The sequence below is a fragment of the Pelodiscus sinensis genome, chromosome 7, assembly GCF_052426305.1.
Source record: "Pelodiscus sinensis isolate ZL-2025 chromosome 7, ASM5242630v1, whole genome shotgun sequence".
Classification (NCBI taxonomy): Eukaryota; Metazoa; Chordata; order Testudines; family Trionychidae; genus Pelodiscus; species Pelodiscus sinensis.
Window position 1 is genome coordinate 70396955 of NC_143058.1, and position 22729 is coordinate 70419683.

A 22729-nucleotide genomic window follows, 5' to 3' on the forward strand; every position below is an offset into this window, starting at 1 on the left:
GGTGACAAGGCTGTGGGTGAGCAAGAGGAGAAGCTGACATATAGGGAAGTGGAAATAAGGGGCTGCAGGAACTGACTGTATATACACTAAGGCATCCAATAATAAGAAATTAGCAGTAGGGATATATTACCGACCACCTGACCAAGACAGCGATATTGACATTGAAATGCTGAGGGAGATTAGAGAAGCTACCAAAATAAAGAACTCTATAATAATGGGGGATTTTAATTATCCCCATATTGACTGGGTACATGTCACCTCAGGAAGAGAAGCGGAGATAAAATTTCTCAATGGCTTAAACGACTGCTTTTTGGAGCAGCTAGTACAGGAACCCACAAGGGGAAAGGCAATTCTCGATTTAGTCCTGAGTGGAGCGAAGGATCAGGTCCAGGAGATAACCGTTATGGGACCGCTTGGGAATAGTGACCATAATATAACAACATTTAACATTTGTGTAGTGGGAAGAACACATCAGCAGTCTAGCACCCTGGCATTTAATTTCAAAAAGGGGAATTATACAAAAATGAGGAGGTTAGTTAAACGGAATCTGAGGAACTGTCCCGGATTGAAGTGTCATTAGAGGACGTTTTGGAACAAATAGAAAAACTTAATGTTAACAAATCTCCGGGACCGGATGGCATTCATCCAAGGGCTCTAAAAGAACTCAAATGGGAAATTACTGAATTATTATCTGTGGTTTGTAACCTATCCTTTAAATTGGCTTCCGTACCTAATGACTGGAAGGTAGCCAACGTGACACCGATATTTAAAAAGGGCTCTAGAGGCGATCCTGGCAATTACAGACCGGTAAGTCTAACTTCAGTACCAGGCAAATTAGTCGAAACAATAGTAAAGAATAAAATTGTGAGGCATGTATAAGAACATAGTTTGTTGGACAAAAGTCAGCATGGTTTCTGTAAAGGGAAATCATGTCTTACTAATCTATTATCTTTGAAGGGGTTAACAAACATACGGACAAGGGGGATCCAGGAGATATAGTATACTTAGATTTTCAGAAAGCCTTTGACAAGGTCCCTCACCAAAGGCTCTTGTGTAAATTACATGGCCATGGGATAAGAGGGAAGGCCCTTTCTTGGATTGAGAACTGGTTAAAAGACAGGAAACAAAGGGTAGGAATAAATGGTAAATTTTCAGAATGGAGAGGGGTAACTAGTGGTGTCCCCCAAGGGTCAGTCCTGGGACCAATCCTTTTCAACTTATTCATAAATGATATGGAGAAAGGGGGAAACAGTGAGGTGGTAACGTTTGTGGATGATACCAAACTGTTTAGGATAGTCAAGACAGAAGCAGACTGTGAGGGACTCCTAAAAGATCTCACCAAACTGAGCAATTGGGCAACAAAGTGGCAAATGAAATTTAATGTGGATAAGTGTAAAGTAATGCACATCGGGAAAAATAACCCCAACTATACGTACAGTATGATGGGAGCTAATTTGGCTACGACAAATCAGGAAAGAGACCTTGGAGTTATCGTGGATAGTTCTCTGAAAACTTCCACACAGTGTGCAGCGGCAGTCAAAAGGGCATATAGGATGCTAGAAATTATTAAGAAAGGGATAGAAAATAATACACAGAATATCTTACTGCCCCTGTATAAAATGATGGTACGCCCACATCTTGAATACTGTGCACAGATATGGCCTCCTCACCTCAAAAAAGATATTTTGGCCTTGGAAAGGGTTCAGAAAAGGGCAACTAAAATGATTAGGGGTTTGGAACGGGTCCCATATGAAGAGAGGTTAAAGCGACTGGAACTTTTCAGTTCAGAAAAGAGGAGACTGAGGGGGGATATGATAGAGGTCTATAAAATCATGAGTGGTGTGGAGAGGGCGAATAAAGAAAAAATATTTATTAGTTCTCATAAAAAAAGAACTAGAGGACACCAAATGAAATTAATGGGTAGCAGGTTTAAAATTAATAAAAGAAAGTTCTTCTTTACACGGCTTGTAGTCAACCTGTGGAACTCCTTGCCAGAGGAGGCTGTGAAGGCTAGGATGATAACAGAGTTTAAAGAGAAGCTAGATAATTTCATGGAGGTTAGGTCCATAAAAGGCTATTAGCCAGGGGATAGAAATAGTGTCCCTGGCCTCTGTTTGTCAGAGGCTGGAGAAGGATGGCAGGAGACAAATCACTTGATCATTGTCTTCGGTCCACCCTCTCTGGGGCACCTGGTGCTGGCCACTGTCGGCAGACAGGATACTGGGCTAGATGGACCTTTGGTCTGACCCAGTACGGCTGTTCTTATGTTCTTATCCACCCACACACTGGGTAGTGCGTCATGTACTGATGGTTCCAAAGAGCAGCTCCCCATAGTTCAACTGTTGGCAGTGCTGAGGATCTAACTCTGCATGTGCTGAATCATTGGATATGCACGAATATTCAAGAAAGGCTGTTAAATAGGGCATCTATAGTTGGGAGAGGCATGGCCATGATTAGGAGACTGAGAGGACTCAGTGCTGACCAGGACAATCTTAAGGGGGAAGAGACTACTGTCTCTCTGCCAAGGCATCAGGGAGAACACTATACCATTGATACCAATGTCTCCTCACACAAAAATGAATGCCGCTGCTTAATTTACCAGGAAGCTGGAACACAGGCACTACAGGGAGCTATTTATGCCCTGATGCTTTGGTGCACACAGTCAATTCCCCATGGCACTGTTGCCTTTGCTTCTTGGTGCACCAAGAAGAATCATCAGCAGAGCTCCAGTCTCTATATAATTAGATATCAGTGCAGTGCCTGGTTTCTCCCTTCTCCCAGGTTCTCTCACAATTTTCATCCTCACAGGTCCGATTTGAGCCCCTTCTCTTACATCAGGAAGGGCCCAGCACCTCAGATATAAACCATCACCACATTACAGATTTTCCCCACTACTCAAAGGATGTAAAATGGAACAAGGTCGATAGCGTTGAGAACATTTTGTGACTATTTGGTAATGTAAATATGAAGTGCTGGTTTCTAGTATTTGAAGTGTACATATTCATATGAATGGAATATGCTGAACAGGACAAAATTCCTATGGTCACCAAACTATGTTTGTTTTGAGAGTGAGGGTGGAGAAGCATCCAACACCATGTGGCATTCAGAAAGAAGTCAGTTGTGAAAAAAGTTGATGAGACTAGTCAGGAAAGTGACAGTTTGCCAACATTTTCAAGAAAATGAGAGGTTTGCCAAGAAGTGAATAGTTTCAGAGATATCAACATTTGTTTGCAAATAGACAAGACGCCAGATTTTGCTGATATCATTATTGGCTTCAAGCAGTTCATCCCGTTCTTGTGGCACGTAGATAGGTTCCCGATTAACTTACAGATGACAATGAAGTTCAGATCTATAGTACTGGAGCTGGTCATCAGCCACTCTGACCCCCATTGAAATCGATGACAAAGCTCCTGTTGGCTTCACTGAAAACTGGCCAAGCCCTTTTCTTTGATTCCCACTTTATATATGCATTATTTATTAAAATGACTAGTAAATAAATTATAAGCCAGAGCCTCAGTGGATGTTAGTCAGCATAGGTCCACTGATTCAAAGGAGTCATGCCAGTTGCATCAGCTAAAGATCTAGGCTCAGATTTTCAAAATGTTTTTTACCCTTTCAAAATATGCCAAAAGAAGGTAGAAGTAGTACACTTCTTGAACATTACCAAGCACACACAAGAGACATTTATTCTGGCATGCTTTTGAACCCTGTTGCTACTGTTTTTTTTAAAAGGTCTTTAGGTAGTATTCTCACCTAGACAGTGTTCCTCCCATAACAAAACATGTCATGAATTCTGGCTGCTTTGGCATGTAGAGAGCATGTTCCACAAATCTTACTGCAGTACTACTTTGATGAAGGCCCTGCACCCCCAAGGTGCAGCAGCCCTCTAAGGGTGTGTCTAGACTACACCTGTCTGTCAACAGAGGGATGCAAATCAAGCACATCAAAATTGATAATGAAGCAGGGATATAAATAACCCACTCATTAGCATAAACATGGCCACTTTTTTCAAAACAGAGTTTTTTCGAAAAACGGCAGTCTAGACGTGGATCTGTTGAAAATAAACCCTTTTTCGACAGATCCTGTACAACTCATTTTTGAGGAAGACAAGATCTGTCGAAAAAGGGTTATTTTCTACAGATCCGTGTCTAGACTGCCTTTTTTTCAAAAAAACTCCATTTCAAAAAAAGATGGTGGCCATGTTTATGCTAATGAGGTGTGGGATATTTAAATCCCTGCTTCATTAGCTATTTCGATGTGCTAGATAGACATAGCCTAAGAGACACACTGACCATGATACCATACAAAGAGAGCCTTATTACAAGATCTCTTACAAACACTTGCCCACATTAACTGACTTAGTACATTACGAGTGGGATGTCTACCTAACATGAGAGGGTGAGTAACCCAATAATTAGCCAGATCAATGCACCTTTAGACCATATTTGAGTCCACAATCTAGAACAGCAGTAGGAATGTGAAAATAAGGGGAGGAAAGAGGGAAGGAGCTGAACCAGTACTTTTGAATGTACTCTCTGGTTCAGAGCTAGAATTTTAAGCAGCAGTGCTTAATTATTGTATTCCTGCTAATTATACAGGGAAAGTGGCAAAATGTCCTTGCTAATAAAAAGTTATTGAAAAATCAAGAAAGATGTATGTTTCTTATTCATCAACTCAAAAGCTAGAGGACTCTCTGATACAGACATCTGGGAATTAAATCTTCTTGAGTATAACTCAAGTGTTTATCTACTCTATCCTATAAAAGGAAAGTTTGCTCAGAATGCCAGTTTATCTACTAATCAGAAAGGAAATCTGCCAAATAGAATGCTTGCCTATCTTCCCCATGTATTTGCAAGGAATAGACATGATCATCACAGGCACTTGGAACAAGCACAAATAATCAACGTTCTGCTACTGTAATTATTCAGGTAAAAAGATTGCCATTTAAATACCCATGATGTGTATTAATATGCTATTTATGCCTTTAGTAATCAGTAGTATACCCACCCACTTTTACTCCATTTTGCATTTTAGATAGCTGATACTGGCCTTAAATGTAATACCCTCTCAATGTGATAAATAGAATAGCAAAGAAAACAACAATCAAAATGACAAAACTTTATGAAAAAGCAAAATGAAATTGACAAGCAGAGCATTGCCAGGAAAACCACACATGGGATTCAGAATACTAGCCCCATTTCTGATCTGTATTTAGTAAACCACGAGTGGGGGTGAATGCAAAGCTGTATTTGTGCCTTCCCAATCCTGCTTGCAGACCAGTCCTCAATATATTTGAAGCTGCCAGAGAAGTAATCTATTTGATATCAGTTGACTATGGCAATAAGGACCAATCTGGTAGCCAGAGATTGCTGGTCTTGAAGTACTGTCTGGCCATATCCTCATTTCCCCAGTCCTGACTCCTGTGGCAGTATATGGCATGGGAGCCATTCTGATAAGTCTAGGCAATAGGCAGAGGATATTCTCACATAGCCCATTAAGGTAATGTTAGTACTTTGGGTTGCCAAAGAAGATTGAGAACAAGCATATTAGAGGACTGGACCAATTTAACCTAACAAAAACATATACAAAAATGTATTCACACCGTGCAGATAACTGGGACAGCTAGAGTGAGCAGCACTGGGCAAATGGGTGATAGAAATATTCAGGGTATAGAAAATTGTAAAAAAACTATTTATTGAAGCATGTTAGGTAGCCAACATACCTTGTGACCCAATGCAACTACTCATGTGCTTAAGATAAAAAGGACTTGGTCTTTTGCATTGCTCCACTGTTACAATATTTGGCTGCATATCTTACTCAAGAAAGCCAGGTGTCCTTTCATACAACATTAGAGAAACAGTCAACAGTTTATTGGCGTGGTCAGCATCAGATTTTCAAAATCTTGCTTTCAATGTGAATAACCCTAGTAACATTAACAGGTCTAGTTAGATGAGGAAGGCAATAGAATTTGGACAAATATGAAAGTGCTGTTTCAATACAATTCTAATCAAATGAATGGACAAATGTACCATGAGTATCTCTGTTTCTCTTTGTTGTAGCCATATGTTTATGGGACTGAGGGCTTTTCATGTGTCCTTGAACAATTTGTCATTGGTCACTGCTTTAGCCATACACTATTTTATGATCTTATATATCACTGCCAGCATCAGAATCAGAGCTGGAAGATCTCAGGAGGTCATCAAGTCCAGCCCCCTGCCCAAGACAGGACCCATCCTAACTTACAGCAACCTTATAAATAAGGTATTTCCAGAACATTAACTCAGATTGCTTGCTTTATTTTAGTGTGAACTATAATGCATTACAGAATACATAAGGGCAATAAGACTAACTTAAGTTGAAAGGAAGCATATTTTATGGATGTGGTCACTAGCTTTAAAAAACAACCACATTTGTGGGGACTATCACATCAAAGGAGACACTTTACACATTTGTCTGTAGGCTGCTGGCCTGTGTCTCCAGCCCAGAAAGAATTAGATAGCAAGCACACAATCTGTTCAAGCTCTTTTTTTCAGTCAACATTCATTAGCTTCACTGAGAATGTAGAGCAAACCCCAAAATAGAAAAAAAAATTAAACAACTACCTTTCTCCAGGGCCTTCCTTGCTTCTAGCAGCGTCCCCTCATCCTGCTATTTATCACCTTCCTGAGCAACCTCCTACTTCAAACCCTCACCTCCTTCCTAAAGCTCTACTCCTCAAACTGCACTCATCCAGCCTTTATAGGAATCAAGTGCTCATCATGCGCTCTTCCCTACCAAGCACAAACACCTGTTCTTGAAGTGGGTTCTGCATTAAAGCCAGGCTGGCTGCCTCTTAAGGGGCAGGTGACTGTGTTACAAAATCAGCCAGTTACAGCATGCTGTATGTTATGACCTACACCTGGACTGCACAATACTGAAATTTTTGATCGACATAAGCAGGACTCAGTGCTGCATTGCTTTTACAAATCAGAGAAGTTACTTAAATTCACAATGTACTTTTGTTAAAGTAGTCTTAAAACTATATTTACTTGGGGCAAATTCTTGCTTTGACTATCACATTCTACAGATGTCAGTCATCAAAACATTTAGTGAACTAAGAACAAAGACCATTACAATACTAATAACTGATTACTTCGTGGAGCCTTTACAATAATGTCTTAAATGGAAATTAGAACTGGGAAAAAATCCCAGATCATGTAATCAACTCTCACTACCACATGGCTATGGATCAAGGCATACAAGATATTCTGAGGGCTAGCCAGTTCAGTTCTTAATCCAAATAAGAGCCTGCAGTTGATTATAATTAAAATGAGGCCTGATATTAGTGCTGGGCAACTAGTTAACTATCTAGTTTGAGGGCAATTTTGGGGAAAAAATGGTTTGGGTCAAATTGAATTTGTAAATTCTCCCCGCCCCCCAAATTGGTGAATTGAAAAACTTCATTCAATTTCCAGTCAAACTAAACATTGTGTTCTATCCAAAACATTTTCTTTTCTGGACATATAGGCTACATTCACAAAATGGAAGCTAGGCCCTACTTCCTTTATAAGCTTTAGTCCACTACATAGGTCTGGTGCTAACAGTCATGTAATTCTTCCAGACCAGAGAAAGGGATGTCCTAACAGACTATAAGATATTCTTCCATTGTGTATAGCTGAACAGTCATTGTGGGAGGGATTTGAATTTGGGTCTCCCTGGGGATACTGAAGAGTCCGCAGTTGATTTTCAGTCTCTTTTGATGATGCTCTTCCACTTGGTGCAAATGGCATAATATTAAATTAAACTTTTTTAAAAAAGAGGATGATCTTATAGTCTAGCGATTAGGGCACTTACCTCAGAAATGGTAAGCCCCAAGTCTGTGTCACTGTTTCAATGATTATTTAATTACTTATCCACTATGGGAAAGCTTCAATGGGAGATACAGGGTGAAATCATGAGTGGTGGGTGTAGCCCCTTCCCCTGGCAGAAAAGGCCAATCCCTGGCTCTGCTCCTTCTGCCTGTGGCCCCAGCCAGAGCCCTGAGCTCCTCCCCTCACATAGCCACTATCTGAAACCCAATGCCACCCTCCCCTTAGCTGTGCTTCCCCATGCCTCAAGTCACCCAACAGGAAAATCTCTTGTCTTTTCTGGAAGAAGAACCTGAGCTTTTGGTATGCACCATGCAGCTTCCAGGGAGCTGAGGGGATGGTATGTGTTACTCAGCTTCCTGGGTTTATCAGTAATCTCTATCAAGTCCAGGGAGATTATTGAGGAATCCAGGAAGCTGAAGAGCAGATACTAGCTCCTCAATTGCCCAGAACATGCTTGGGGTATAATGATAATCAAAACATCACCTGCCAAACTAGCAACCAGTGGCAGCAGCTGTGCCAGGGCAGACAGAATCCCCCCTGGCATACTATATCCACTGCCCATGGGTGAAAATCACATCAGACCCTTACCCCAGTGGTAGGGGGTATGATCCGGCAATAGGGAAACTGAAGCACAAATCCCTCCTCTTTATCTCAAGTAAGATTATGGAACCTGGGTTTCTCCCTTTTCAAGTAAGCCCCTCACTCCTTGGCCAAAGCATCTTGGAAAGGCAGCACCTCCTGTCTCCATTTTGTGAATGGTGCCTCGATCCTGGGAGAAAATGGCTGAAATCATTTGATGAAGTCATGTTACGTTCATATGTAGTTTCAATTGGCTGGAAAAAATGCATTTGTCAGCAAACGTATATTCACACACACAAAAAAATCACTCACTCCTTTCACAAGATAAAAAAGTCAGAGCTAAATGCATAGTTTATCCCACCATTCAGCTTGTGAAGCTGAATGGAAAGTTTTGGTACAGTTCATTACAGCAAGCCAGTTGTCAATAGTGGAAGTGAAACAGGATTCAAATTTTACAATCCTCCCACAAACCTCAAGAATCATTTAGAAAGTTTTGGATTTGGCTTCTTGCAGACTTTATTCAGCCAAGAATAATACATACTTAGTTTTTTCTCAGTAGCAAACTTTCAGACTAGTTTTATTTGGGCCTCTATTTTGTCATTTCAAGATTTTGCAGATGTAAGTAATTGCAAGCACCACTGGACACAGACCTCCCTCATCATGCCCCTCTAATCTAGGATTCAGATGTCCAAGCTATATTAGTTGTGTCTGCCAATAACTGAAGGTTCAAGATAAGGCCTGCAAAAATTTAGTCAGTTTCTTTTAAAAAAAAAAATCTGAACTTTGGTCTTTCATTCCTTTTATGTACAACAGTCCCTTTGGCCTCGTCATAATTTTTAACTCCTCTCACATTTAGTCCAAAGTGTTGATTTCCTTATGATATCTGAGCTGACCAGTAGCAAATATCGTATGATATTCTTATCAATAAACTAGCAAATACAACTCACAAGGGGGCTACAATAAGGTGGGTGCCTAACTGGCTGGATAACCGGCTCTCTTCAATATCTTCAACAAAGATTTAGATATTGGCATAGAAAGTACACTTATTAGGTTTGCAGATGATACCAAGCTGGGAGGGGTTGCGACTGCTCTGGAGGATAGGGTCATAATTCAAAATGATCTGGACAAATTAGAGAAATGGCCTGAGGTAAACAGAATGAAGTTTAATAAAGACAAATGTTCCACTTAAGAAGGAATAATCAGTTTCACACTTACAGAATGGGAAGCGACTGTCTAGGAAGGAGTATGGCAGAAAGGGATCTAGGGGTTATAGTGGACCACAAGTTGAATATGAGTCAACAGTGTGATGCTGTGGCAAAAAAAGCAAACATGATTCTGGGATGCATTAACAGGTGTGTTGTGAGCAAGACACGAGAAGTCATTCTTCCGTTCTACTCTGCGCTGGTTAGGCCTCAGTTGGAGTATTGTGTCCAGTTCTGGGCACTGCATTTCAAAAAGGATGTGGAGAAATTGGAGAGGGTCCAGAGAAGAGCAACAGGAATGATTAAAGGTCTAGAGAACATGACTTATGAAAGAAGACTGAAAGAATTGGGTCTGTTTAGTTTAGAAAAGAGAAGTCTGAGGGGGGACATGATAGCAGTTTTAAGGTATCTAAAAGGGTGTCATAAGGAGGAGGGTGAAAACTTGTTCATCTTGGCCTCCGAGGATAGAACAAGAAGCAATGGGCTTAAACTGCAGCAAGGGAGGTTTAGGTTGGACATTAGGAAAAAGTTATTAACTGTCAGGGTAGTTTAACACTGGAATAAATTGCCCAAGAAGGTTGTGGAATCCCCGGCTACGTCTAGACTGGCCCCTTCTCCGGAAGAGGCATGCAAAGCAGGCAAGTCAGAATAGGGAAATCCGTGGGGGATTTAAATATCCCCCGCGGGATTTAAATAAACATGGCCACCGCTTTTTTTCCGGCTTGGGGAAAAGCCGGAAGAGAGCATCTAGACTGGCCCGATCCTCCGGAATAAAGCCCTTTTCCGGAGGATCTCTTATTCCTACTTGCAAGAGATCCTCCGGAAAAGGGCTTTATTCCGGAGGATCGCGCCTGTCTAGACGCTCTTTTCCGGCTTTTCCCCAAGCCGGAAAAAAAGCGGCGGCCATGTTTATTTAAATCCCGCGGGGGATATTTAAATCCCCCGCGGATTTCCCTATTCTGACTTGCCTGCTTTGCATGCCTCTTCCAGAGAAGGGGCCAGTCTAGACGTAGCCCCCATCTCTGGAGATATTTAAGAGTAGGTTAGATAAATGTCTATCAGGGATGGTCTAGACAGTATTTGGTCCTGCCATGGGGGCAGGGGACTGGACTCAATGACCTCTTAAGGTCCCTTCCAGTCCTAGTATTCTATGATTCTGTGGTCATAGTTAATGTCTACTGAAAGCTCACGGATAAACATTTCAAGGATGCCTAAGGGTCATATTTAAAGGTCTAATTAGGCTCCCAAAAATGTGCATGGATGCAGAGTCTGATTTTCAAACCCGCTATAGAAATCTAAGGAGTTTGTTAACTATGCTGATTTTAAAATCCAACTAGGCACTTGACTACACTTTTTAGGCACTTGAATTGGTAATACTGAAGCCTGTTTGCTCACCTGGAATACAATCTGAGGTTTGATTTTTGATACTCTTATATCCTTACTAAATATATGTGAATAAAGAACTGTGTTGTTTCTGTCCAGCCAGAAGGGTTTGTTACTATAATGAATAAATCAAGGAATAGAGCTAACGTGTTCCTGGGAGTGTCATATACAAGCATAGCCTGGAAGGTTGCCTGGCTTCTCACTTAAGCTAAGGTTAAGCAGCCAGTTGGAAGAAGCAAGCAGGATGGGGAGGAAGGCATAAGAAACACTAAAAAATAAGTAGATGTTTGCCCCAGACTGAGGCATAGCCTCATGCCTTCCCTGTTCTGTGGGATGTAAAAGAGATGGTACCAGACTCATGACGCTCCAAAACAGAAAGGCTGTGTCTACACTGCACTCCTTTCCCGGAAAAGGGATGCAGATGAGACAAATCGGAATTGCAAACGAAGCGGGGGATTTAAATATCCCCCGCTTCATTTGTATAAACATGGCTGCCGCTTTTTTCCGGCTCGGGGCTTTGCCGGAGAAAAGCGCCAGTCTAGATGGGATCTTTCGGAAAATAAAGCCTTTTCCGAAAGATCCCTTATTCCTCTAAAAAGGGATCTTTCAGAAAAGGCTTTATTTTCCAAAAGATCCCGTCTAGACTGGCGCTTTTCTCCGGCAAAGCCCTGAGCCGGAAAAAAGCGGCAGCCATGTTTATACAAATGAAGCGGGGGATATTTGAATCCCCCGCTTCATTTGCAATTCCGACTTGTCTCATCTGCATCCCTTTTCCGGAAAAGGGGTGCAGTGTAGACACAGCCCAAATGACCATAAATTGTAATGGAAAACTGGAACACTGGGAAAAAACTCCATGCTGTCAGAGCCATGGATATGCACAAATACCTGTAAAAATCTGGACATAGGTGAATTAGAAGTGTTAGTCTAATTTTAAAAAATGGTTTAGGACTTTTTGAAAATGGGACATTGTTGTTTTTGAATTTTTTATTGCATAAATTATTTGCTGATTGCCAATACCCCAGTTCTTCTGTGGGATTTTTCCTCTAGAGTATCAGCCTTCCATTGAATATCTGTGCTTTAATTTAGTTTGCATTTTCTAGGTTAACTCTCATTTTATTATTTCCTGCAGATAATTCCTTTAACCTTGATCTCCTATATCCTTCCTGTGATTTGCATCATTTCCCACTGTAGCCCATTCAAATGTTTTGATTATTACAGAAGTTTGTCCTTCAGAAAGTAAGATGTATTGGGTAATGTTTGTTTTAATAAGTGTTGCCAAATCCCTTGTCTTTGAGCTTGACTTGTTCAAGAGACAAAGTAATGACGTTGAAAATTATTCTAGTGTGTCAGCTGAGTAGTATTCTTATTAATCTTTAAAGCGTGCTCAGATTGTTAAAATCTGGTAATACTTTGTCTGTAATTAACACTACTGATTGGGTTTATATTTTCCCTTCAAAGCAAAATAACCATTCACAATCATTCTAATTGTGGAAGCTTTTTAAAGTTTACCAAACAATGATTAAAAAAAACCCAACCATATCGCCAAAATTTATGTCCTTTTTATTCATTTAATCATATGAATTTTAGGGTTCTTAAAAAGAAGATAAAAACTTAAGTAAATAGTATTATTTGTTGTTATAACGAGGAAGCAAGCGGCATGTTTACTACCTGTTTCAAAATCTTTCTGTTGTTTTGGTAAGTTTTAGATCAGTCCTCTGACATATATCCTAGATAAAAACTACATTAGTAAAATGAGGTAAGGATGTGAACATATAACAGAAACTTAGAGTGTGTTACAGTACATGCTATTGAAATTAGAGATGGACAAAGCTTGGAATTTCTGTGTCAAGGACAATCCGACTTTTCAAAACAGCCTGGCAGGGCTACTGTCCCCATAAGCTCAGGCCTCCCAAGGAAAGGATCGATTACAACTTTTTGTGTGTTTTGGGATGGAGATCTTTGATTTTGGCTGCCTTAGAACACAACAATGTGAGAATCTTAACATATCTCAGATACTCTCCCATCACCGTCAAGGGATACAAACCTTGGAAGGCCAGGCCCCATAGACAATAATATCAGGACATAGAACACAGAAGGCCTGGGCACCTGATTACCTCACACCTACTACTTAAACCAGCTAGCATGCTAGATGGGTTATCCGGGCAACTGGGATGACTCTCCATATTGGACCCTGATCTTTTTTTGTCTTCTCTGATCAACATCCAAGCTGGTTCCTGCCTTACTTGGGTTTTATGCCTTTGCTTCCTGCCCCATGCCTTGCTTCTGACTCTCAGCTTATTTCCTGATACCAAATCCTGCTCTACCAGGCTAGACTGCCTATATCCTGGTTTCTAACTACAGACTGAAATGAAACTGAAATGTTTTGCCCAATGTTTTGGCTTAAGTGAATCAGCATTGAGAAAAAAATTGTCAGAAAATGTCTGTAATTATCCCTAAGACAAACATATAGTCCCAGGGAATTCAATGTTAAAAGACAAAGAATTCCAACATAGCAAAGTACCGATATATGCAGTTAGGCCAGCTGACCAACCTAACTCTGTCCCTGTATTGATACCCTACAATAACCATATGGTTAGATCATTTTAGTTAGTGTGGTTACAGGTTAGTTTTAATTATTTTAATGGTGTGTTTGATTGTCCCCTTCATGGTGTAGGGTGTGAGTACACTGTATTCCCCTCAACTGCCATGGAGCTGAGACCATGGTTAATCCCAACCAAACTTCCACTGCAGCTTGCAGGCTGTATGTTGCTGAAAAGTGAAGTGATTCTGCTGCATTTTGGTTATAAAGATTGGGAGGACCTAGCCCTCTTAAAATGTGTTTAAATCCCTCAAGCACAAGTCTATTTATCAAACTCTGCCCTCAAAGAAGTAAGTTCAGGGCTGAATTAACATTGGGAGTATGAAGTTACCAACATTCACTGGAAAAAAAATGGCACCCTAATGGTAATTTTTTTAAAGGCCAGTCCCTCTCTCTTTGCATTCTCTTTGCATTCAAACTTAGGCCCGCTTTCATACAGGTTGGACCACCCTTGGACCTTCCTGAATGAGGGAATTTGCCGGGTCAGGGGAGGTCCTCTGCCACCAACCTCCCAAGACACTTTCCCTCCCTGCGGCTGGCTCTGTTCTGGCCCCACTGCCATGGGGCTCTAGGTTTCAGGGCTTGGATTTAATTAAAGGGAAACATTTTCAACAGGAGAGATGGAAGAAGTTGCTCATCAGAATATTCTGCAGCCCCGGTCTGTGGACAATTCACATAAGAGGTGACTCAGTCCTGGTCAAATCCCTTTTACACCTCAAAATTTGGAACAGGCACCAGAACCTGTGGACTAAAGATTATAAGGGAAGTCCTCTTCCTGGACTCTCCTCACCCCAACAGCTTTATATGAATCCTGTGGAGGCGCCCGATACAGTAGGTGCCTCTGGGAATGCCTATTGGATCAGGCATCCATATGCAACTTAGGCAACCAAATGCTTATTTTCCCTAGGTTATAAATTCCTCTGAGACTCAGGCAGGTGACAAGTATCCGGGTGCCCAGACTGAGGCTCCAGTGCTCAGGGAGAGAAAAAAGATTCTTACAGAGTTCAGTGATAGCCAAGAAGGAGTTATTTGGATCATAGTGGTAACTAAAATCAGTTCTTAGACACCCAAAGGCTACGTCTACACTGCCCCTTCTTGCGCAAGAAAAACCTTCTTGTGCAAGAAGGGGCAGTGTAGATGCTCCTTCTTGCTCAAGAGCCTCTTCTGAAAAAAATGGTGGCTCATTAGGTATGGAAATTAGGCTTGCCGACATTCCACGCTGAGCCTCATTTGCATATTACTCGCACAAGAAGCCGCGAGTGTAGACATAGCCAAAGAGTTTCATTGATTGTATCCTATGTATCTGTCTTTGGATTTCTGTAAGGATTATGTAAGGATTTCTGTATTCTTTCTTTTAGAAGCATCCTGGGGAACACCATCTGATAAGCAGTCACATATATAGTCGTTTCTACATAAATACATCATCTATCATAAACATTTAAAATTCATTCATTAATCATAACAGCAGTATGTTCATTCCTAGTGATCAACTATTAATGACTTCAATACTCAGAAAGCGAGGGCTTTTTCTATTGCTCAGGAAAGAATATTCCATGCTATATTTTAACACCTTCAGGAATGAGGCTTGCTATCTGGAAAAGAAAGTGTATGAAACAGAGCTTGAAAAGACAGGGTCCTCCACAAATTTTGGAAATACAGTCAAGATTCTGTCATCCACCAGTTTGAGATTTCTGAAACTCAGCCACTACTGACTATGTTCTTAGACTACTCGCAATAATGAAATAAACAGTAAAAATATAATAAACTAACAATATTGAAAATTCACATCTAAATACATGCATTTGAATACTTACTTTTTATTTCATGGTCTTCATATTATTGAGGATGACCATCCAAATGTAAAGATAAAATATTTAAGTCAGAGAATAAAGTTCTTTAAATGAAAACCTTAATGATTCGCACTCAAGGAAGAATATTAATTATTCCACCAAGTCTTTAATATGATAATGGAGAATCAGTTTATACTTGTGCAATGAAAAAGCACGCAAATCTACGGGTGTTTCCTCATTAAGAATGGGAAAAACCCAAAATGTCCATGCAAATCTAGGAAAATTGACATATTTGAAAAAAATTCACAATTTCTGCTGATGAATGTAGTATTTCATTGTGGACAAAGATGAATATCATAAGTAGTAATATTTTCAAAATGTGTCCAATTAATTTTTGCTTTTTTGCAGCAAAGGAACAAAAAATATCAATAAAAAATCTTCCAGAAGTTACATTTTTGTGTAAAATTATTTACTATTATTGGTGGTTTCGCTTGTTCTGAAGATTCCTTCCATAGTCAGTGATATATAGAAGAAGTGTTAATGATGCTATCTTAGGAAATTATAATGGAGCTGTAGAAGGATCATAGGAGGAGTTGAACTGCTGGTTCTAGAGTGCTGAGGCATGGGAATCAGAGACCCCTTGTGGTGGGACTCTCCAGTAGACCTGGGCAAGTAACTGATTTTTTAGTTCCCTGGAAATTCCATTCAAATTTCAGTTTGAATTGAAACTGAAAATTCTGTCAGCTAATAAAAAAGGGCCATGAATACATTATTTTGGTCACAAAACAGCAGATGTCCGCAACAGCTGCCTTATAACTTTTAGACCAGTGTAAAAATGCATCCAGGGTTGGGGAGAGGTGGTACAATTTCTTTAACTTCCCACACTGCCTGTTGTGGAGAAGGGATTTAAACTTGGGCTTTCCCTTCATCAGTGAGGGTAGTTTGGGGCTGGGTTTCCCTCAGTCTTTCCTGTTGAAACTGTTCCACTATGTATAAATGAATATTGGGCCTGAGAGAGAATTAAAATAATTATTTAGCCTAGTGGGCAAGGCACTCTTTTGAAAGACACTGGTTCCTCTACTGCTGGTCCAAAAGCTACTTTTATACAAATTGGTTAGGGCACTCTCTTGCAATTTTGGACACGCAGATTCAAATTCCTCTCCCCTTTAACAGAGGGAGGAATTTAAACGCTGCCTCCTGTATACACTGTTACCACAGGGCTAATAACTATAAGGCAGGAGATGTATTTACCTTCCCCAGCCATTTTGCAAATGACACCTGATGCCTTGTAAAAAAAATGACCAAAGCTATTTAGAGAATTCAGGTTAAATTCATTATTCATTTTGGGATAACAAAAATTGTGCTTTTGGCAAATAAACGTTATCCACAAAATTCATCTAGCCCCATTCAGGCACACATGCACCCTGGTCATTGAACCACATGGAAAGGCTGTAAGTAGGAGATGGAATAATGTATGTGTGGCCTATGAGTTTAAAGGGCTTGATCCCAGCACACTGAAGTCACAGGGAGTAGTCACTGATATCAGTGAGTGAAATAGGTGGTTTCAATGACCACAATCTCTAATCAGAAAGTGAATCGCAGCAGATCTTGTCAGTTAAAGTGCAGAGACCACCTATTCTGCTGTCCTTGTATCCTGCCTCTGGGATCCTCCTTATTCCTTGTGTTGCCCAGGTTTACACCCAACCTCTCATGGTGAGAAGAAAATCAGCTCAGAGTAAAATCTAAAAAGCAATCATGATTTTGAAAAACAGGTACCTGCCATGCCTAGGTGATGCTACCCACTGGCTGAGTCATTTGAGGTGGGCGATTCAACGTAATTTCCAAAAGATTAATTATGTTGTGGGTTAACCATGAATATCTTTATACTTTTCAGTTTTCTTATTTTTATGGAATTAAAAGACATATTCCAGTGACAAAACATTTTATCTGATCTAGAAAAAAAGAAACAAAAATGCCTGATTCTGATTCTGGGAGAGGAAATTTGTAATAACAAAAAATTGCTATTTGCAAAGAAAAACATCCCTTCAGGAAATAACATAATGATGGTTATTATGGGCGTTTACAGAAACGGCAACATTGCCTGAAACAAGAGAGTGAGTTCCTGAACATCCCCTCTTCTACTCAGAGAGAAAACTAGAAAATCCCTGGTGAAATCTATTAAAAGAATTATTACTGTTTCATTTACCTAGTACTTTGGTTTAACTGAGAGAGAACTTTACACAGTCTGTTAAGACAGTTCTACATTTTTGTGCATGTGTCTGTGTGTATTCCCATTCAAAGCATTTGGGAAAAAATGTTTGAAATAAATAGTTATCAGCACTGATTTAGAGAACTTAGTTATTCATTGGCAAAAAGTATCTGCTTTGCATGAAATATTTTAACTTTTTCCTTCAGAACCCAAAGGGTTTCAGCTGGAAATTTGATTTAGAAGTGCTGCCATGGTCTCCTGTGGGAGCTATAGTTTGAGTGCTTCCAGACACCATTCTCCTCTGTGACTTCACATTGGAATACATCTTCCATGATGTACCATGAGAACTCAGCAAAAGGAGAGGCCATTGTGCATCATGGTAGAGTTTTCAGAAAAGGTTTTCATTTCAAATTAGAAGTTTTTGGTTTTCAACTTTTCAACAAACATCAAAACTTTCAGTGGAGGAAAGCATTTCCAGCAAGCTCCAATGGACACACAAATGATGTTTGTGTAATGGGTTTGTTGAGACATATTCTGGGGCTGTTCGGAGAAATTCCTGGCATATCTTCAGCACTCCCAGCCCCACATGACTCTACCATTGACATCAGTGGATCTAGGATTTCACTACATGTCTTGAAAACGTAGGTATAAAGACCATATATGGTGTTAATTACATAAAATAACATTGGAAACTACTATAATTATCCATGTATATTACACAAATTCTAGAATAAGCAAAATAGTTTACAGAAACACAAAAGTTAGTGGCCATTTCTTGAACTAGATGTGAACTAGGAAAATAGTTTCAGAGTAGTTAGCTATACTGTAGTTCAACAGGAAGTAGTAATGGGCTTCAATCCAAACTCCTAAACTTTTTAGGGACAGATTGAATATGTAATATAAATTGAATATAAAATGTCCTATCTGTCTGTGAAATGGACTCAATCAAACTTCCTGACAGAAAAATGGAGCACATCTCTACCAGACAGAAGTTACTTAAAAATTAATTCATGAAAGCCATGTTCTTTTTCCACTTATTTCCCTCCTGCTTACCAGTGCGTGTCTCCACTACTACTTAAGTTGATGTAAGTTATCTCACTCAATGGTGTGACCCGCCCCCCCAAGCAACATGTCCATACCTCACCATCAACTTAGCACATCTTTACTCGTCGTATTAAATAAATGCCACTTCATTGATTCAACAGCAGCCACTTTAATGTGATAGTGAAGACAAGCCCAGAGTATATCTCATAAATCATAATTTGTCCAAGACTTGGAAGAGGATAGAAACAAATGTACAGATACTTGCCTTTATCCTAGAACTTCTGTACCTACAAAAATATTAGATAGACATGTAAAATAGAGTTCTTCACATGGATAGCATTATGGTTTTGTTTTTAATTGATATACTGATGTAGCTTATTTGTTTAGAAATATTTAGCATTTGTAGAAAATCTTATGCTGGTCTGTTGGTCCTTGACATAACTACTGAGTATGGAAGTGCTGCATACTTGTCATGCCAAACTTGTATCTGTATTAACACTTGGTACTGTAAAATACAGACAATATTTGTCTATATTGGCTATATTATCCCCTTCCTTTTAAAAAAATACTAAAAGGAAAAACAGTCCATGAAATGCACTGGTTACAATCCATGAAACTAAATAGGAGAATTAATACTTACATACAGGGCGGTATTTTCTTCCATAATTCAAAATTATTATACATTTGCATGGAAAACAGTATACAAAAATATCTAGATAGCATCTCAGAGGTCAACAATGGGGTTGAGACTGTAAGTGGAGAATAGCCACTAGATCTGCTGACATCCCTAACACTAATATAGATATTTCCGCATATAAGTTATTTTGATCATATTCATTACCGTACCGCTTACCTCACCCATCCTATTTTGAACATTTTGAAAAAGGTAGTTTGCATTTCAGAAAAGAATGTAATTAATTCTCTACAAGAACATTCAACAGTAGAGATTGACATTCAAACACAATTAGGAACTTTTTCACCAGGGAAAACATCATATTTACAGACTATTTGACATAGTAAAGTAAAAAATAAATTTACTTCTACCAGATGTGGGTGTTTGATTGATGCACTGTACAAGAGTATGAAAAATTCTCAAGCTTTAGGGTCAGTTCTTTTAATTTCCAGAGTAAGCTAATGGTGAATTCTATCACATTGCCATTCTGCAAGCATATTGAATCTGTCAGACTGATTTTGTTGAACATAATGGGCGACCCGATGTCTTTGCTTGTGTATGATGCCCTTTCTCTAAGAGATGAGAGCCAGTATCAGTATTGGGTCTGTTAGAAATGACTGAGTTGCCTTGACTTTTATAAGCTTCCCAACTCCTACAACTTATAGTTGCTTAGCAAATAGTTTTCTGGGAAGAGATATTCCTGTGGCTGAATCTCATCCATCTATGAACCTTCCTTTGACAGACCTTATAATTTATATCCATATGGTGTCCTTCAAAATTAATGAAGACTGATCACGTAATATGGAACACTTTTTAACCATCATTGTTTTACATGTTTTGCCTTTAAGAGTAACTTGTGGCCCTGATCCTAATTAGGAAAAAATACATTTCACAATCTCTTAGCACTAATGTTTTGTAGGTACTCATGAGCCACCAGCTTGACTTATGAATTTTGTATTAGGCTTGGTGATAAAATAATATTGAGGACTAGGAGTGGCCTATGTGCAGCTTACGCTTTAAGTATAACCTGCTATCCCGTTAATCTAAACCTTCTGTTTGATAAATCTGGTGAATATTTTTTAAAAAAGTTTCTAACTATATTGATCTGAAATCCAATAACTATAACTGGGAGGCTAACGTGACATACAATAAACATAACTTAGGTCAAAGGCTGCTGTTAGATGCTCTGATGCAAATTAGGAGTAGATATACACTAGTAAATGAAATAAGAAGTGAGGTGCCTTTTTTCTTGATATTTTAAATTGCTTTTTTTCCAGCCACATCTTGCATGAAGTCTTTACGATTCCCACATTTTTTTATTTTTATATCAGCTTTCACATTGTCTTGCATTACAGCCTCACCCCTTCAGCTAGATTCAAGAGAATATTTTGGGGTTAATCTATAAAATGTCCTCAGAAATATCCTGTGAAAGTACTGCCTTCTCTTACTACTGCCTTTCAATATCAATCTATCTAGTTATTTATAGGCCCTTTATCACTGTAGCATATTATGTAGTATAATTTATTACTAACACCCCTATGCAAATTAGAGGAGCATAATTCTCATTTTGGGGATAGGTCAATGAAACATATTGAGTGATTTTCCTCAAAATATGTATATCACACTTGGGCTCTGTGGCAAAATCGTAAATTGAAGCAAATATGTTGATGTCCCCATCCACTTCTTTAATCTCTCTCATCCATCCTTCCAGTGGAGCGAGAGTGAGATATTTTGCTCCGGGGTGTCACAAAACTGTCTTCTCTTCATCAGACTCAAAATGATATGGCTTCTTTCCTTCCTAACACCTTGCCCGAGAGACTGGGACATTCATAAAAGTCAAGTTTAAGCCAAGAGAAATGAAGGTAGTGAATGTAAAGCACAGAAAGATCCTAAAGTAATGGTGCAGCTCAACTTTTTTCCGTATGGTTAAATGTCTTGATCAAGAAGTTTGCAATTTGGGAGTATTTTAAGGCTTCAACTGCCTCGGCGCTCTCAGGTGTTACTGGTGCTCATGAGTGCTTTTTCTGTACTTGCTTAGATAGATATTTACAGCTCTTTCTTTCAAAGCAGGCTTCCACTACTAAGTATTCTGTGTTTGGCATCTTCAGAATGGACTCATGAAATATGAACTACATGGAGGTGTCCTGAAGGTTCAGCTAGTGCATTGCACAACTGGCTATCTACCACTAATTCTACTGGCAGGAAACCTTTTATACCACTTCTTCATTACCAGTGTCACTGGCTTTCTATTACTTACTGGTATGATTCAAAGTGTTGACACTCTAGGGCTATGTCTACACTGGGCCACTTATTCCGGAAAATCAGCCGCTTTTCCGGAATAAACTGCGAGCTGTCTACACTGGCCCTTGAATTTCTGGAAAAGCAACGATGCTCTACTGTACAAAATCAGCCACTATTCCGGAAAAACTATTCTGCTCCCGCTCGGGTATAAGTCCTTATTCCGGAACACTGTTCCGGAAAAGGGCCAGTGTAGACAGCCCAGTAGTCTTTTCTGGAAAAAAGCCCCGATCGCGAAAATGGCGATCGGGGCTCTTTTCCGGAAAAGTGCGTCTACATTGGCCACAGACGCTTTTCTGGAAAAAGGGCTTTTCCGGAAAAGCAGCTGGCCAATGTAGACGCTCCTTTTCCGGAAAAACTGAAAACGGAATAGTATTCCGTTTTAAGCATTTCCGGAAATTCATGCCAGTGTAGACGTAGCTTTTGTATATACACAATTCAGAATGTAGAGAACTCCCACTAATTCCCTGTAAAGCTTGGTTCAAGCTTGGGTCGACGACTGAGATTAAATGAAGCACTTCAGCTAACAGTCCCAGGTATAACTATCAGGCTCCAGAATGAGCAATATTATCAGAGAGCTCTTGAGTCCAGAACTCACTCACCCTGCTGCTTCCACCAAGCCTGAACTTTTTCTAGGTTTAGGGAACGATTCAAGGTCCATTTGTGTTTGCAGGCTTTTGTCAGAGAGGTGAGAGAATGATGTATGACTCGGCTAGAATTATTGGGTAGGTTTTGGTTTGTAAGTCATTTACTGAACATTTACCCAGAGATAATGGGTACATTTCATTAACTAGAAAATTGAACAAACAATTAATTAGATGGAGCCTACAATTATAATTTTATACATTTTTCACAGTTATTGATGAACATATCTATACAGCCTGGTGTTCTGGCATTGTTATTGGGTACACCAACCTAATTCTCATCAGATAACTGGAAATGGGGAAATGAAGCTGCTATTGGATTTGTTGGCCTCCGGAAAAATTGCTGCTTGCACAGTTCAGGTTTGCGGAGAAACAGTTGTTTCAGAATTACCTGCAGAAAAGCAAATTTAGTGTTAAGAAGATAACTGGCTATAATGTATATTTGTTTTCTTAAAAGG

The 22729-nt window shown here is 39.6% G+C and overlaps 1 long non-coding RNA gene across 1 annotated transcript in view; it reads right to left on the reverse strand.

Moving 5' to 3' along the window:
- Nucleotides 1–6693, reverse strand: part of LOC142830319 (uncharacterized) — a 114002-nt gene extending 107309 nt beyond the window's left edge. Inside the window, exon 1 of the long non-coding RNA XR_012905487.2 lies at nt 6603–6693. This is a non-coding gene — a long non-coding RNA (uncharacterized LOC142830319). The remainder of the gene's footprint in view (nt 1–6602) is intronic.
- Nucleotides 6694–22729: the final 16036 nt, after the last annotated feature.